This window comes from Macaca fascicularis, chromosome 5 (assembly GCF_037993035.2).
Source record: "Macaca fascicularis isolate 582-1 chromosome 5, T2T-MFA8v1.1".
NCBI classification, from domain to species: Eukaryota; Metazoa; Chordata; class Mammalia; order Primates; family Cercopithecidae; genus Macaca; species Macaca fascicularis.
In genome coordinates, this window is record NC_088379.1 from 115,871,771 (window position 1) to 115,886,364 (window position 14,594).

The 14,594-nt window shown below is 42.7% G+C and overlaps 1 non-coding gene across 1 annotated transcript; it reads left to right on the forward strand.

Annotated features, from left to right (window-relative positions):
• Positions 1–2,554: 2,554 nt before the first annotated feature.
• LOC123573720 (U6 spliceosomal RNA) lies at positions 2,555–2,661 on the forward strand. Its single transcript, XR_006698461.1, has one exon. It is a non-coding gene; the product is annotated as a U6 spliceosomal RNA (small nuclear RNA).
• The last annotated feature ends 11,933 nt before the right edge of the window (positions 2,662–14,594 follow it).

The window sequence follows — 14,594 nt, forward strand, 5'->3', positions numbered from 1 at the left end:
GAATTCCTGACCTCAAGTGATCGCCATGCCTTGGCCTCCCAAAATGCTGGGATTACAGGTGTGAGCCACTGTGACCGGCCCTTCCACAACTTGTTCTATGACACTTACCCTTGTTCCTTGACCCTGTTCCCTTGGCCTCTGAGCAATTTACTCTATTGGTCGATTCCCCTTCTCTCCCAATAGCATCCATCTCTCTCTCACACTGTTCTCCTGATCTCAGAATAAGAAAATAAATAAGCATTCACATCCTAAAACATGAAAAGCTTTAGGATATAACAAGATGAATTTAAGATGCTTTGTAAACTTGGTGGAAGTACAATTAGAAGTAATGTGTAAATGTTTGTGTTGGCAGTTGTAATCAGAATTGTTTTAGGGTTGAATGTACAGGAAAGCTTTAGAATGCAGGACTGTGGTAAGTACTTTACTCACTACTCATCCTCTCACTGTGTTCAAGAGATTAATTCAGGGTGCCTTAGAACAAGGAGCATTTCTAGATATAAACTACATATTATCAAGAGATCTACACAAGCCAGCAAACATCTGCAGCTCTTCAGCATGGAGGGTGACAGCTACAAGAGCAATAGCGTACTCACAAGCATCTCTCCCAGGGAATTATTTTCTGGTCTTGAGCACTTTCCCCCTCTAAGGCCTACTAAGGGGTCAAGAGGGCAAGAATCATGTACCTGTTAGCAGGTTTTTGTTGTTGTTGTTGTTGTTGTTTGTTTGTTTGTTTGTTTAAATACAAGGTACAGGTCTTTTCTCAGAGGAAAAGATAACTGAACAAAGCCCTCACCAAGGTCTTGGTATACTCTGTTAGCCCAGTTCTTTAAGCCCATCACTGTCTTGCCTAGATTGTAGCTTCTTTAGAACACAAACATGTTCTACAGCTTTTACTATGCCTTATGCACCTACATTAGTTACTAGCTGCCCAATAAAACTGAGATGCAAAAAACGTGAATACGGTCAAGGCTGATGACTGACAGCCATTTGTGCAGCTCAAGAAGGGATGACTGCAGAGTGTATTGTTGAAAAGTAAGCATTTGTTTTCAGCTAATATTTTAATATAATGGCCTGAAGAGTTATATAATTGGTTGCTATCTATGAGAATGCAGAAAAAGTATGCATAATCTATTTTGAGGCTGGGAGAACAGTCTCTTTTTTTTTGAGGTGTAGTTTCGCTCTTGTTGTCCAGGATGGAGTGCAATGGCGCGATCTCGGCTCACAGCAAACTCCACCTCCCAGGTTTAAGCAATTCTCCTGCCTCAGCCTCCCAAGTAGCTGGAATTACAGCACTCGCCACCACGCCCAGCTAATTTTTTGTATTTTTAGTAGAGATGGGGTTTCACCATGTTGGTCAGGTTGGCCTTCAACTCCTGACCTTAGGTGATCCACGTGACTTGGTCTCCCAAAGTGCTGGGATTACAGGCATGAGCAACTGCGCCCGGCCGAGAACATTTTTGATAAGCCCCACACACAGAAATAGTTTTGCAAACTTGAAGAGTAAGTCAACACAATTGAGATTTGTTAAGCATATATTGGGCCCATTAAGGAAGAAGTAGCCATTTCTAAATAGGCAGGTAGGAAAGCTGTACTCTGATGAGGAGAAAATCTTTTTCATTTCATATTGCCTTTGGAATCTGGTGTTTATATTACATTTATAACATAGTCAACTTGGACTATTTACATTTCAAGTGCTCAGTGGCTATTCGTGTCAAGTAGCTGCCATTTTAGACAATATAGGTGAAAAGACACCTTAATATTGTTTGTTGAGGGAAGATTGTGAAAACACTTATCAAGTTGGCTGGGCATGGCTGTGTGTGCCTATTGTCCCAGATGCACAGGAGGCTGAGGTGGGAGGATTGCTTGAGCATAAGGGTTTGAGGCTGCAGTGAGCTGTGACCACCCCACTGCATTTCAGCCTGGGAAACAGAGTGACACCCTGTCTTAAAAAAAGAAAATACTTAACCCACTTCTGTGCCTACTGCTTAAAACTTTTCTCATGGGGATTAATACCTTGCAATTCCAGTTTTGTACACGTATCAGTGGCCTGCAGTTTCCCCCAGGCACCTCTTTACGTGACACCAGGGAAGCTCCAAAGCAGGCAAGTCAAGGTGCTGTCAGATTACACTTGCTTAAAGTCTGGCTATCACAGCAAAAACTAGAGTAAAACTGGGCAGAGGAGAAATGAGATAGGTTACAACATATAACTAGAAAGTCAGGAAGTTAAAATTAAAACAATGAAGAGATACCATTTTTTATCCTATCAAGTTGACCAAGATTAAAAAGCGATAACCCATTTAGGAGAAATTGAACAGGAGCCCTGGGAATGAATGCAAAGGAGTCCAGTATCACTGGGTAGATAGGATCGACAGGGTGAGGCTATTGATTAGATGTGGGAAGTAAGGGAAAGGCAGGCATTCCACCTGCCTCCAGCCTGAGTCACTGAAAGGATTCTTTTGCCATAAGTTTAGTTAGGCAGAGAATACAGGAAAGAGAGCTGGTTTTTCAGAAGCAAGAACGGATTGGTAATGTTGAGTTAAAAATTTATATTTGGGTGCTCACTTCAGCAGTGCATGTACTGAAGTTGGAATGATACAGAGAAAATTGGCATGGCCCCTGCACAAGAATGACACACAAATGTGTGAAGAAAAATAAAGTTGTATTTGGAACTTGTTAGTGAGATACAGGTTGTGAGTCACTGCAAATAAACAGCAGCTGAAACCTTCTCCAGAAGAGCAGTGAGGTTTTAAAAGGACTTAGGGGAACTTCATCAAATGCCAATTTTAGAGGGTCCTCTGAAGATTGGGGGCTAGTTGTAGGAGGAAAATGAGGACATCAGAGTGTCATAGATTGGGGAGATACTTTCAAAGGAGTGAGTTTAACTCAGCTGAATGCTGCAGAAAAGTGGAGTGGTAAGAATGCCACAAAGAGGTCATTCAACTTATTTAATAGAAAATTATTTGAGACTTTTGAGGGAGAAATGTCTATAAAGTAAAATGAGCAAAAAAGACGTAACACAGGGTTGGAATAAATAATACCAGCTCATGTTGAAGGAATCACAAAGTGACCTTTGTGTTAATGAAGAGAAAGAAAAATGACAGTCTGTGGTAGGAGGTAAAACTGATGAGATGGACTTTGAAATCTGGAATTGTGAATATGTTTTTCTTAGAAATTTAATAAGAATTAAAACTAATTCTTCTTAATTTTTTTTTTTTTTTTTTTTTGCAGTTGCAAGATTTAATAGAGTGGAAACAGAGCTCTCATACAAAGGGAGGGGACCCAAAGAGGGTAGCCATTGCCGGCTCGAATGCCTGGGTTTATATCCTGATCAGTGTCCCTCCTGCTGTGCTCTCAGGCAATAGATGATTGGCTATTTCTTTACCTCCTGTTTTTGCCTCATTTGCATTTTAGTGAGCTCTCTTTACTATCTGATTGGTTGGGTGTGAGCTAAGTTGCAAGCCCCATGTTTAAAGGTGGAAGCGGTCACCTTCTCAGGTAGGCTTAGGGATTCTTAGCCAGCCTAGGAAATCCAGCTGGTCCTGTCTCTCAGTTCCCCCTCTCAACAGGAAAACCCAAGTGCTCTTAGGGAGGTTGGCCGATGACCGCTCTAACTGCTTCCTGCTGAACTGGGGTGTAGTAGGGGTTGTGCAGTTGAGATTTCTTTGGGAGGGGTACCTTTGATGTCATTAACATCGAAGCATGGACTAGTAGGCCGGTCCAGGGTCCATGGTAGATTTTAGTCATGGACTGCCTCTGGGGCTTCATTTGAAGAACATTTGTAGCTTTACAGCTTCGATTCTGGAAGAGACAAACTTAACAAGGAGGTTAAAGATACAGGGTCCAAAAAGGAGTAACAATATTATAGTTGCTAGAGGTCCTAAGAAGGGGAGGATTCAGGGCATCTATTGGCTGAGGAGGCCCCAGGGTCCAGTGTTTTGAAGCTCCTCTGCTCTACATTGTATTCGATCTTGAATTTCTTTAAATTTCTTGGTGATGATTCTGGAATGATTGATGTAATAATAGCATTCTTCCCCTAAAAATAAACAGGTTCCCCGTCTTTCGGTGGTTACCAAGTCTAAAGCTCTTTGATTTTGAAGGACTACTGCTGCTAGGGGGTTAAGTTGAAATTGCAAGGTGACTAGGGAGTCGGCGACCCATTCCATGTCACCATTTATTTCTTGAGATAGTTTGTAGAACTGAGTAGAGGTTGTGATACTGCCAATGCCACTACCTAGTCCACCTAGCACTCCTGCTCTGATAACAAAAGGAGGAATGGGTACTCTTTTGTTGCGGGTCTTAGGTACAACATGATTGTATAAATCTTGTTCAGTGTAGATGGTCATGGGGACACTAAGAATGAGAGGAAGCACATAGATTCTGAAGAGCCATTCAAACAACGATAGTCTGAGGTACCACGGACAAAAAATATTCCTGAGGGCAGGCAGACTATTCGTGTGGGAGGAGTTACCCACCTGATTGCATTGGGAGTTGGTTGTGTCTATAGTATTGCTAAATTTTACACGGGTGAAGTTTGAGGTATGAGTTATTTCCAGATTGGAGACAAGAAGTCCTACTAAAATGGAAGTGGTGTTTACTTCTCTGCTGAAGTTGTTCCATTGTTGAGGTACAGGGATTGAAATGTATGGCCTGAAGTGCAGGGGGAGGCACATCCAACAGTTAGTAGGGTTTTGGGCCGAGACTTCATGGAGCCCAGTGAGGGTTACTAGGCAAGTATGGGTGCGGAGGGTTTTATGTAGTTTTGAGAGATCTAGTCCTTTGTAGGGGCTAGGGGTGCTATGTACCCGGGTCAGTTGGGAGATTACTTCCTTTATGTGTTTTTCTCTTGCCTGATCTTGTACTCCACCCCCATCAGACATACCGGTATGGGTGAAGTAAGTCCAACAGAGAGTGGCTCCAAGTCCTCCAGGACAACTAGGATTAATCATTTTCCCTGTCCAATAATGAGTATTTGCATGCATGCAAAGAGTGGCAGAGTTATAGCAGTTGCGGGGCATATGGGTGTGGGCAGTGAAGGTGGGTTTTCCCTTAGATAAGCTGCTGTATAATGGGGCATCAATATTTATGGGAAGCTGCATTCTCCACAGAAACTCTTGGTGAGGGGAGCTACTGGTCGTACAACGGCATGGAGGGGGTGCAGTGAGAGTGAAAGAGGGTAAGAGAACAGTGAGGAGAAAAATATGATAAGGGAGGATCATGGGGATTTATGATTTTAGTTACTTTCCTCCCGGTTGTCGCTTGAAGAGCAGGCGCAGATCCTCTAGAAGTTCACAGGAATAGCTAGCGTTGTCTCCTGGATTTTCGGGTTCCTTTGGCAGTATCCAGGGTTTAACTCGAGTGTGATGTATCCAAGACTCCACTCCAGCCACTTTAACCGCAGTTGGGGTAGATAAAATTACTGGGTAGGGTCCTTCCCAGGATGTGTCTAGGGATGTGGAATTAGAGGGAAGGGACTTGACTAATACTATGTCACCAGGGTGGAATAGTTCCTTTCCCTCTTCTCGGGCACAGGCTCCTTGTAATGTTTTAGGAACTTGTTGATATTTGGCTAAGGAGGTGATGTCTGCAACTAAGTTGGCCATCTCTTGGTCAAACATAAGGTTAGGAAGGGCAGTCCATATAGCATTTCCTATGGGTTAAGTCCTGCTTTTTGGGGAGAGTTTCTGATTCTTAGTAAGGTTATAGGCAACAGAGCAGGCCATGCGAGGTGGGTTTCCTGGGTTAGCTTTTTTAGATGTCGTTTGAGTGTTTCGTTCATTTTCTCGACCTTCCGTGAGGACTGTGGCCTCCAGGCACAGTGTAAGTGATATTGTATACCTAACACCTGGGATACTCCCTGAGTTACTGTAGCCTTGAAAGCAGGGCCATTGTCACTCTGTAAACCTCAGGGAAGTCTGAATCTGGGAATTATTTCATGAACTAATGCCTTTATTACCTCTTGGGACTTTTCTGTCCTACAGGGGAAGGTCGCTGCCCAGCCAGTGAAAGTATCTACCCAGACTAGTAGATACTGAAATCCCTGAGATTTGGGCATGTGGGTAAAATCTAGTTGCCAGTCTTCTCCTGCGTAATGGCCTGTTCTTTGTTCTCCTGAAGGAACTTGGTGATAAGGCAGGGGAGTATGTCTTTGGCACACTTCACAGGCCCTGACTATCTGCTTGATAGTTTTGAAAAGGCCTGATCCAGTAAATAATAATTTGGCCATCTGGTGGATGCTATCAATGCCTAAGTGAAAGGTTTGGTGAAGGGTTTTAAGTAATTTCCATTGGTTAGCTGCAGGCAAAAGTATTTTTCCTTCTTCGGTGGCTAGCCATCCTGAGGGGAGGAAACTATGTCCTCGTGAGGTTCCCCATTCTATTTCTTTTTCTGAGTACTGGGGCTTGGTTTCCCAGAGGGGATTACCCCATACTACGGGTCCTTCTATAAGCATTTCTAATGGAGAGTCCCGCCTTGTGGCTCTTTTGGCTTCAATATCCACTTGGCGGTTCCCTTTCATTTCCCTTTCCTTTCTGATGACCCCAGCAATGTAAGACTGCCACCTCTTTAGGTTTCTGTACAGCCAATAATAATCTCCTAATGGCTTCTTGAGGTTTGATAGGTGTTCCCTCGGAAGTTAGGAATTCCTTTTCTCTCCATATTGCTGCCTGCACATGGAGGACGAGGTAAGCATACTTGGAGTCTGTTTATATATTTACCCTTTTTCCTTCTCCTAATTCTAGTGCCCGAGTGAAGGCTATTAGTTCTGCCAGCTGAGCACTAGTAGTTCCTGGAGTGCGGGGATTACTTTCAAGTATTCCATTGTCACTGAACACAGCATACCCTGCTTTTTGAAGTCCTTTTTCTACAAAGGAGCTTCCATCAGTGTACAAGTTGAGTTCGGGATCAGTCAAGGGAACCTCTAAAAGGTCCCCTCGAGTGGCGTAGGTTTGAGCAATTACTTGTTGACAGTTATGTTCTATCTTTTCTTCATTGTCTGGAAGAAATGTGGCTGGGTTAAGAGCTGCACAAGTGCTCAGTCATAGCACTGGTCCTTCAAGTTATAGAGCCTGATATTTAAGTAAACGGTTGTCTGACCGCTGCAAGTTTCCTTTAGCAGTGAGTATGCTGTTCACATCATGAGATGTCCACACAGTAAGATCTCTTCCCTGTATTATTTTAACTGCTTCAGATGCTAAGACTGCTACTGCCACCACTACCTGTAAACAATGAAGCCAACCCTTTGCCACTGCATCAATTTTCCTACTCAGGTATGCCACAGGTTGCAAGCTCGTCCCTTGGACCTGTGTAAGGACTCCTAGAGCCATTCCTGTTTTTTCTGTGACATATAAAGAAAAGTCTTGCCCCATTGGCAAGCTTAACACTGGGGCTTGGGTTAGAGCCTTCTTTAGGGCCTGGAAAGCCGCTTCTGCTTCAGGTGTCCATCTTACTAAATGGGTATTGGCTTTCTGAGTTTCCTTAATTAGTGGATATAATGGCCTGGCTATTTCGCCGTGCCTGGGAATCCATATTCGGCAGAGACCTGTTATGCCAAGGAACCCTCTTAGTTGCTTTAGGGTATGGGGATAAGGATAAGCCAGTATAGGCTGGATACGTTCCTCACTGAGGGCCTGGTGCCTTTGGGTAATTTTAGCCCTAAGTATTTAACCTGCTGTGAGCAGAGCTGAGCCTTTGGTTTGGAAACCTTGTAGCCACAGGTAGCGAGGAAATTTAAGAGCACTTGGGTAGCTTGATGGCACAAGGTTTCTGAACGGGCGGCTAAAAGTAAATCATCCATGTGCCAATGGACAGGAGTGTCCAGGTATGAGAATTGGCTCAAGTCTTGGACTAATGCCTGGCTAAATAGATGGGGGCTATCCCTGAACCCCTGGGGTAAAACAGTCCAGGTGAGCTGAGACGTTGAGTTCAAAGGATCTTCAAAGGCAAGCAAGAATTGAGAGTCAGGATGTATAGGGATGCAGAAAAAGGCATCATTAAGGTGCAGGACTGTAAACCACTCTGCTTCCTCTGGTATTTGGGAAAGCAGAGTATAAGGGTTAGGTACAGCTGGGTATAGGGGGACAATGGCCTCATTGATAATCCTGAGATCCTGCAATAACTTCCACTGTCCATTGGGTTTCTGTAATCCTAAAACTGGAGTATTGCAGGGGCTATTGTGTGGTTTTACTAGGCCTTGGACTTTTAAGTCCTTTATCTTTTGGAGTCCTTGTTGGGCCTCGGTCTAAGGGGGTACTGCCTTTGGTAGGGAAAGGAGGCGGAATCCTTCAGTTTAACTTGAACAGGATGGGCATTCTTTGCTCATCCATATTGTCCTTCTGTTGCCCAGACTTCAGGATTAATTCCTTCCTCAAGTAGGGGACAACAAATGGGTGTTCCTTCTCCTGTGTCAGGGTGTATAATGGTCCCTGCTTTTGCTAGAATGTCTCTCCCTAACAAGCGAGTGGGACTTTCAGGCATAATTAGAAAAGCATGTGAAAGGAGTAAAGCTCCCCAGTCACAGCTTTGTGGCTGGGAGAAGTATCTAGTGACTGGCTGTCCTAGGAACCCTCGGATAGTGATGGATCTGGAGGACAGTTGTCTGGGACAGGAGAGTAGACTGAGAAGGCCGAGCCAGTGTCCAGGAGACAGTTAACCTCCTGGCCTTCAATGGTCAAGCATACCCGGGGCTCTGTGAGGGTGATGTCATGGGCTGGCACTTGCCCCGGGCACCCTCAGTCCTGCTGCTGGATCATCTGGTTACTGGCTTCTGACTCAGAGGACCTTCATCCCCTGGGGCAGTGGGCCTTCCAGTGATTCCCTTGACATAAGAGGCATGGATGAGGGGGTGGCTTACTTCTACTTGGACAATCTTTTTAAAAGTGTCCTTGTAGACTGCACTGGAAGCAAGCCCTATTAGGCATTCGATTTGCCCAGCTTTTCCCTTTTCCAGAGCCCCCAAAGTCCACTTGCCTGAGGGCCATGACTAAAGCGGTGGCCTTTTTTTCCCCCCCATTTGTCTCATTCTGCCTGTTCCTCCTGATCTCTATTATAAAAAACCAAGGTTGCCAAGTTCAATAGAGTTTCTAAGTCTTGTTTGGGGCCTAAGACAGACTTTTGAAGTTTTTTTCTAATGTCTGCAGCTGACTGAGTGATAAACTTACCCTTTAAGATTAGTTGGCCTTCAATAGAGTCAGGTGACAGGGAGGTATGCTTCCTCAATGTCTCAGTCTCTCCAGAAAGGCAGTAGGATTTTCTTCCCTTCCCTGTGTTATAGTGGACATCACTGAATAATTCATAGACTTCTTCCTAGTTTGCCTTAGTCCTTCTAGCATGCAAGTTAGCAAATGTCTGCGGCACCAATCTCCATGTTCTGATTCTGTGTCCCAGTGAGGGTCTTCACTGGGAACTGCCTGCTATGGGGAATCATTCTCTTTCCTCTGTTGTCATCCTGTCATTGACCTGACTGACATACCAGAGATCGCCAAACTCTCGGGCTGCAGTTACAGCAGCACTTCTCTCATTTGGGGTTAGTGTCTGATTTAGCAGTAACATTATATCTCTCCATGTCAGATCAAAGGATTGTCCTAACCCTTGCAAAACATCAATGTAGCCATCAGGGTTATCTAAGCATTTACCTGGGTCTATTTTAATTTGCTTTAAGTCTGAGAGAGAAAAAGGTACATGCCCTCTGGCTGGGCTGAATTCTCCTCCTCCCACTGCTTGGAGGGGGCATAATCGGGGAATACTGGCACTCTCTGGTTCATTGCTTACCCCTTTGTCTATCTCCTTTTTGACCGTTTGGGTTGAAGGGGGTCCTTATTAGTTGGAGAAGGAGTCAGGGGGACACTGGGGTAGGGAGGTAGACTCTGAAGGCTTCCTGCAGGGCATAAATCACACTTTTTACATAATTGCGAGTTGTCTCTTAATGAAAAGAAAGTTTGTACATATGGCAATTCACTCCATTTGCCTTCTTTTCTACGGAAGAGGTCTAGCCGTAAGATGGTGTTATAATTTATACTTCCCTCAGGCGGTCAGTTTCTCCCTCTTGAAGAGGATATCATGGCCAGGTGGTACTGCAGAAGAATATAAGTCATATCTTTCTTAGCGTCTGAGGGTCAAATTGGTCCCAGTTCTCCAGAATACATCTTAGGGGTGTTTTTGCCTTGGGGGGAATGTTTCCCATCGCTTTTGGAGGTCCTTTCATGGTCACCAAAATGTTACCAGGGGGTCCTTGCTCCCAGAGCTCCCAAGACGGTGGCAGGCCACTTCCAAGATGGTGGCAGGCCACTTCCAAGATGATGGCAGGCCACTTCCAAGATGATGGCAGGCCACTTCCAAGACGGTGGCAAGCCTCGTGTTCTCTGACCTGGGATTCTTGGCCTCATGGATTCCAAGGAATGGAATCTGGGGCCATGCAGTGAGTGTTATAGCTCTATTAGAAGCTGTGGGTCATGGAAGAGAACCGTGGAACCCAGTGACTAGTGTTCAGCTCGATTAGGATGAACCCGGGCACTTAGCCATGCAGGAACAATGACAGGCCTCTAGCCTGATCAGGAGCGGCAATGGGCGCCTTGCTGGATCAGGAGCACAGCAGACACCCTGCCAGATCTGGAGGGATGGAAGTCGGGGGGATGTCTGTGATGCGGCAAACAGCAGTGGTGGACAGCGAGCAAAAGCTTAGCTTGAGCCATAACAAACACGTAACAGAAGAGAGTGCAGTTGCAAGATTTAATAGAGTGGAAACAGAGCTCCCATACAAAGGGAGGGGACCAAAAGAGGGTATTTTTATTTTAATTAAAAAATTCTTTTAAAATTAAAAAAATTTAACTTAAATTTAAAATTTAAAAATATTAAAATTAATTAATTTTAATAATTACAATTTCATATAATTAAAAATTTAGCCAGGTGCAGTAATCCTAGGACTTAGGAAGGCCGAGGTGAGAGGATCACTTGAGCCCAGGAGTTTGAGACCAGCCTGGGCAACATAGTGAGACTCCTATCTCTACAAAAAAATAAAAAATAAAAAAAAAATAACCAGATGTGGTGGTAGGCACCTGTAATCCCAGCTACTGGAGAGGCTGAGGTGTGGAAGTTGCTTGAACCCTGGAGGTAGAGGTTGCAGTGAGCAAAGACCACGCCATTGCACTCCAGCCTGGGCAACAAGAGTGAAACTATGTCTCAAAGAAAAACCCCCAACAACAACAACAAAAACACATGGGGCTACATCAAACTGAAAAGCAAAGAAAACGCAGCAAAGAAAACAACCAAATGAAAAGACAATCTACAGAATGAGAGAAAATATTTGCAAACCATTAATCTGGCTAACATCCAAAATATATAAGAAATTCATATAACTCAATAGCAACAAAAACAAAACAAAAACCCAAATAATCTGATTAAAAGATGGGCCAAGGACCTAAAAGACATTTTTCCAAGGAAAACATACTAATGGACAACTTATGAAAAGGCGCTCAACATCACTAATCATCAGGAAAATGCAAATCAAAACCACAATGAGATATTGCCTCGCACCTGTTTAGGATAGCTATTATCAAAAAGGTGAGAGACAACAAGTGTTGATGAGGGTGTGGAGAAAAGGAAACCTTTGTATACTGTTGATGGGAATGTAAATTGATATAGCCATTAGGCAAAAAACTATAGAGAGTTCTGAAAAAATTAAAAATAGAGGCAAGGCATGGTGGCTTATTCCTCAAATCTAAGCACTTTGAAAGGCTGAGGCATCAGGATCACTTAAGCCCAGGTGTTTGAGGCTGCAGCGACCTGTGATTGTGCCACTGTAGTCCAACCTGGGTGAAAGAGTGAGACCTCATCCCTAAAAAACAGACAAAAAGGAAATAAAATCAGTATCTCGAAGTGATATCTGCACCTGCTTGTTCATTTCATTGTTCATATCACAATCAATGTGGAAACAATCTAAGTGTTAATTGACAGCTAAATGGATAAAGAAAATCACACACACACACATACACTGTGAAATATTAGTCAGGCTTGAAAAAGAAGGAAATTTTGCCATTTTTGACAACATGGATGAACTTGGAGGACATTATGTTAAGCGAAACGAGCCAGACTCACACAAATATTGTATGATCTCATTTATATGTGGAATCTAAAAAGTCAATCTCATTGAAGAAGAGAGTAGAGCAGTGACTACCAGCTGCTGTGGGGTGGTGAAAATGGGAGATGTTGGTCAAAGGTTACAAACTTTCATTTATAACATGAGTAAATTTTGGGGATCTACTGTATAGCATGATAACTATAGATAATAATAACCATATTGTTTACTTAAAATTTGCCAAGAGAGCAAGCCTTAAGTGTTCTTATCTCACACACACACACACACACACACACACAGAGTACATATATATGGTGATGGATGTGTTAATTAATTTGATTTTGGTAATTATTACACAAAGTATATGTATATCAAATCAACTGTTGAACATGTTAAATAGATATAATTTTTATTTGTCAATAGTACTTCAATAAAGCTGAAAAAAAAAAGAAATATAACATGAGTCACAAACGTGAGCCACATAGTGATTCTAAGTGTTCTAATGGTCACATGAAAGAAGTAAAAAAAGTAAAATTAATTTTAATAATATATTTTATTTACTAGTATATTAAAATCATTACCATTTAAATATGTATTCAATATAAAATTATTAATGAGATAGTTTGCTTTTTTAAAAAATTAAGTCTTGGAAGTATTTTATACTTGTAACACATGTCAATTTGGACAGGCCACACACTTCAAGTGCTCAGCATGTACCGTATATGACAGTGTATCTTTAGGTCACTGTTGTCAATAGAAAAACAAAATATGTGAAAATCTTTATTATAAGAATTGAATTCATGATTTTCCTCAAATGAAGGCAAATAAATAAAATTTTATGAAATAAGTATACTATAAAATGATTTATATGGTGTATGTATCCTTATTTTATTATTCAACCACACATCAATAGAATACTCAGATATACACACATGTGTGAATATATTAGTTGTTTTTGATGTTTTTCAGGCACATGAAAAGCATAGCTTTACATTTTTTTACTTAGTCACTGTAAAGTTATATTTATCAAGGTAGGCGCCTAAAACATTTTATTTTATTTATTTATTTTTCAACTAACTCGTTTATTTTGTTTTATTGGAGGGTGTTGATTGGGTATTTTGTTTTGCTTTGCTTTGTTTTAGAGTCGGGGTTTCGCTCTGTCATCTTGGCTGGAGTGCAGTGGAACAAACATAGCTTACTGTAGCCTTGAACTTCTGAGCCCAAGGGATCCTCCTGCGTTAGCTTCTGGAGTAGGGGGGACTAGAGGCACATGCCACCCCACCTGGCTAACATTTTATTTAAGAGTTTACTAGGTCAGGTGCAGTGACTCATGCCTGTAATCCCAGCACTTGGGAGGCTGAGATGGGAGGATTCTTTGAGGCCAGGAGTTCGAGACCAGCCTGGTCAACATAGTGAGACCTCATCTCTAAGAAAAAAAAAGTTTGCTAACTTGATTTCCAACAATTAAATATTTGGGCATATAGTAGGCATTCATCTATAACCTTGCCACAGGACCTGCAAAAGCTGGACTTGGGCCTGGCTTGGAACTCTGCTTTCAAATGTTGGCATGACTCATTCCCTCACTCCTTTGAGAAAGAGCTCAAATTTCTTTTTGTCAGTGAGAACCGAAACTGTATACACTCACATAGCTTACTGTGTATGTTTACAGGCCTTTGTTATTCTAGATTTCATTAACATAGCTTTACTATTCTAGGAAACTCTTGCTGAAGAAGATAAAAGTTGTGAATAATATTATCATTCATTTCAGCAATGTCCTAAAAGGCCATCAACTCTTCAAGAAAAGCATCAATTTGTTCCTCCAGTCTTGGGAGCCGTATCAAAACTACAGTTGAAACCCCAAGACTGCTTGAACCCAAGACTCTTTGAAAACCTTGTCTTTACATCTTCACTTTGCTGTGACCACAAATCTTAAACTATTAAGTCATAATCCTTACAGAGTCTTCATTAAGCACTGCTTTGGATAAGATCTGCCTTAAACTGACTCAGAGTCCCAATAAATAGCCCAACTTCGTTCTCCCTCTTCTGAGATGCTCTAAGATTCTGTGGAGGGAGTACTCCCTTACCAAGATCAGTATAAGCTCAGTGTCCTGCGCGTCCGTGTGAGGAGACCACCAAACAGGCTTTGTGTGAGCAACAAAACTTTTTAATCACCTTAAAGGAGGAGACCACCCCTCATATTGTCTTATGCCCAGTTTCTGCCTCCAAAGAAAGAAGAAGTAAAAACTAAAAGGCAGAAGTGAAATCCACAGGCAGACAGCCCGGCGCCGCACCCTGGGCCTGGTAGTTAAGCATTGACCTCTGACCTAATTGGTTCTGTTATCTATAGATTACAGACATTGTACAGAAATGCACTGTGAAAATTCCTATCTTGTTTTGTTCCGATCTAATTACCGGTGCCTGCAGCCCCCAGTCACGTACCCCCTGCTTGCTCAATCAGTCACAACCCTATCACATGCACCCCCTTAGAGCTGTGAGCCCTTAAAAGGGACAGGAATTGCTCACTCGG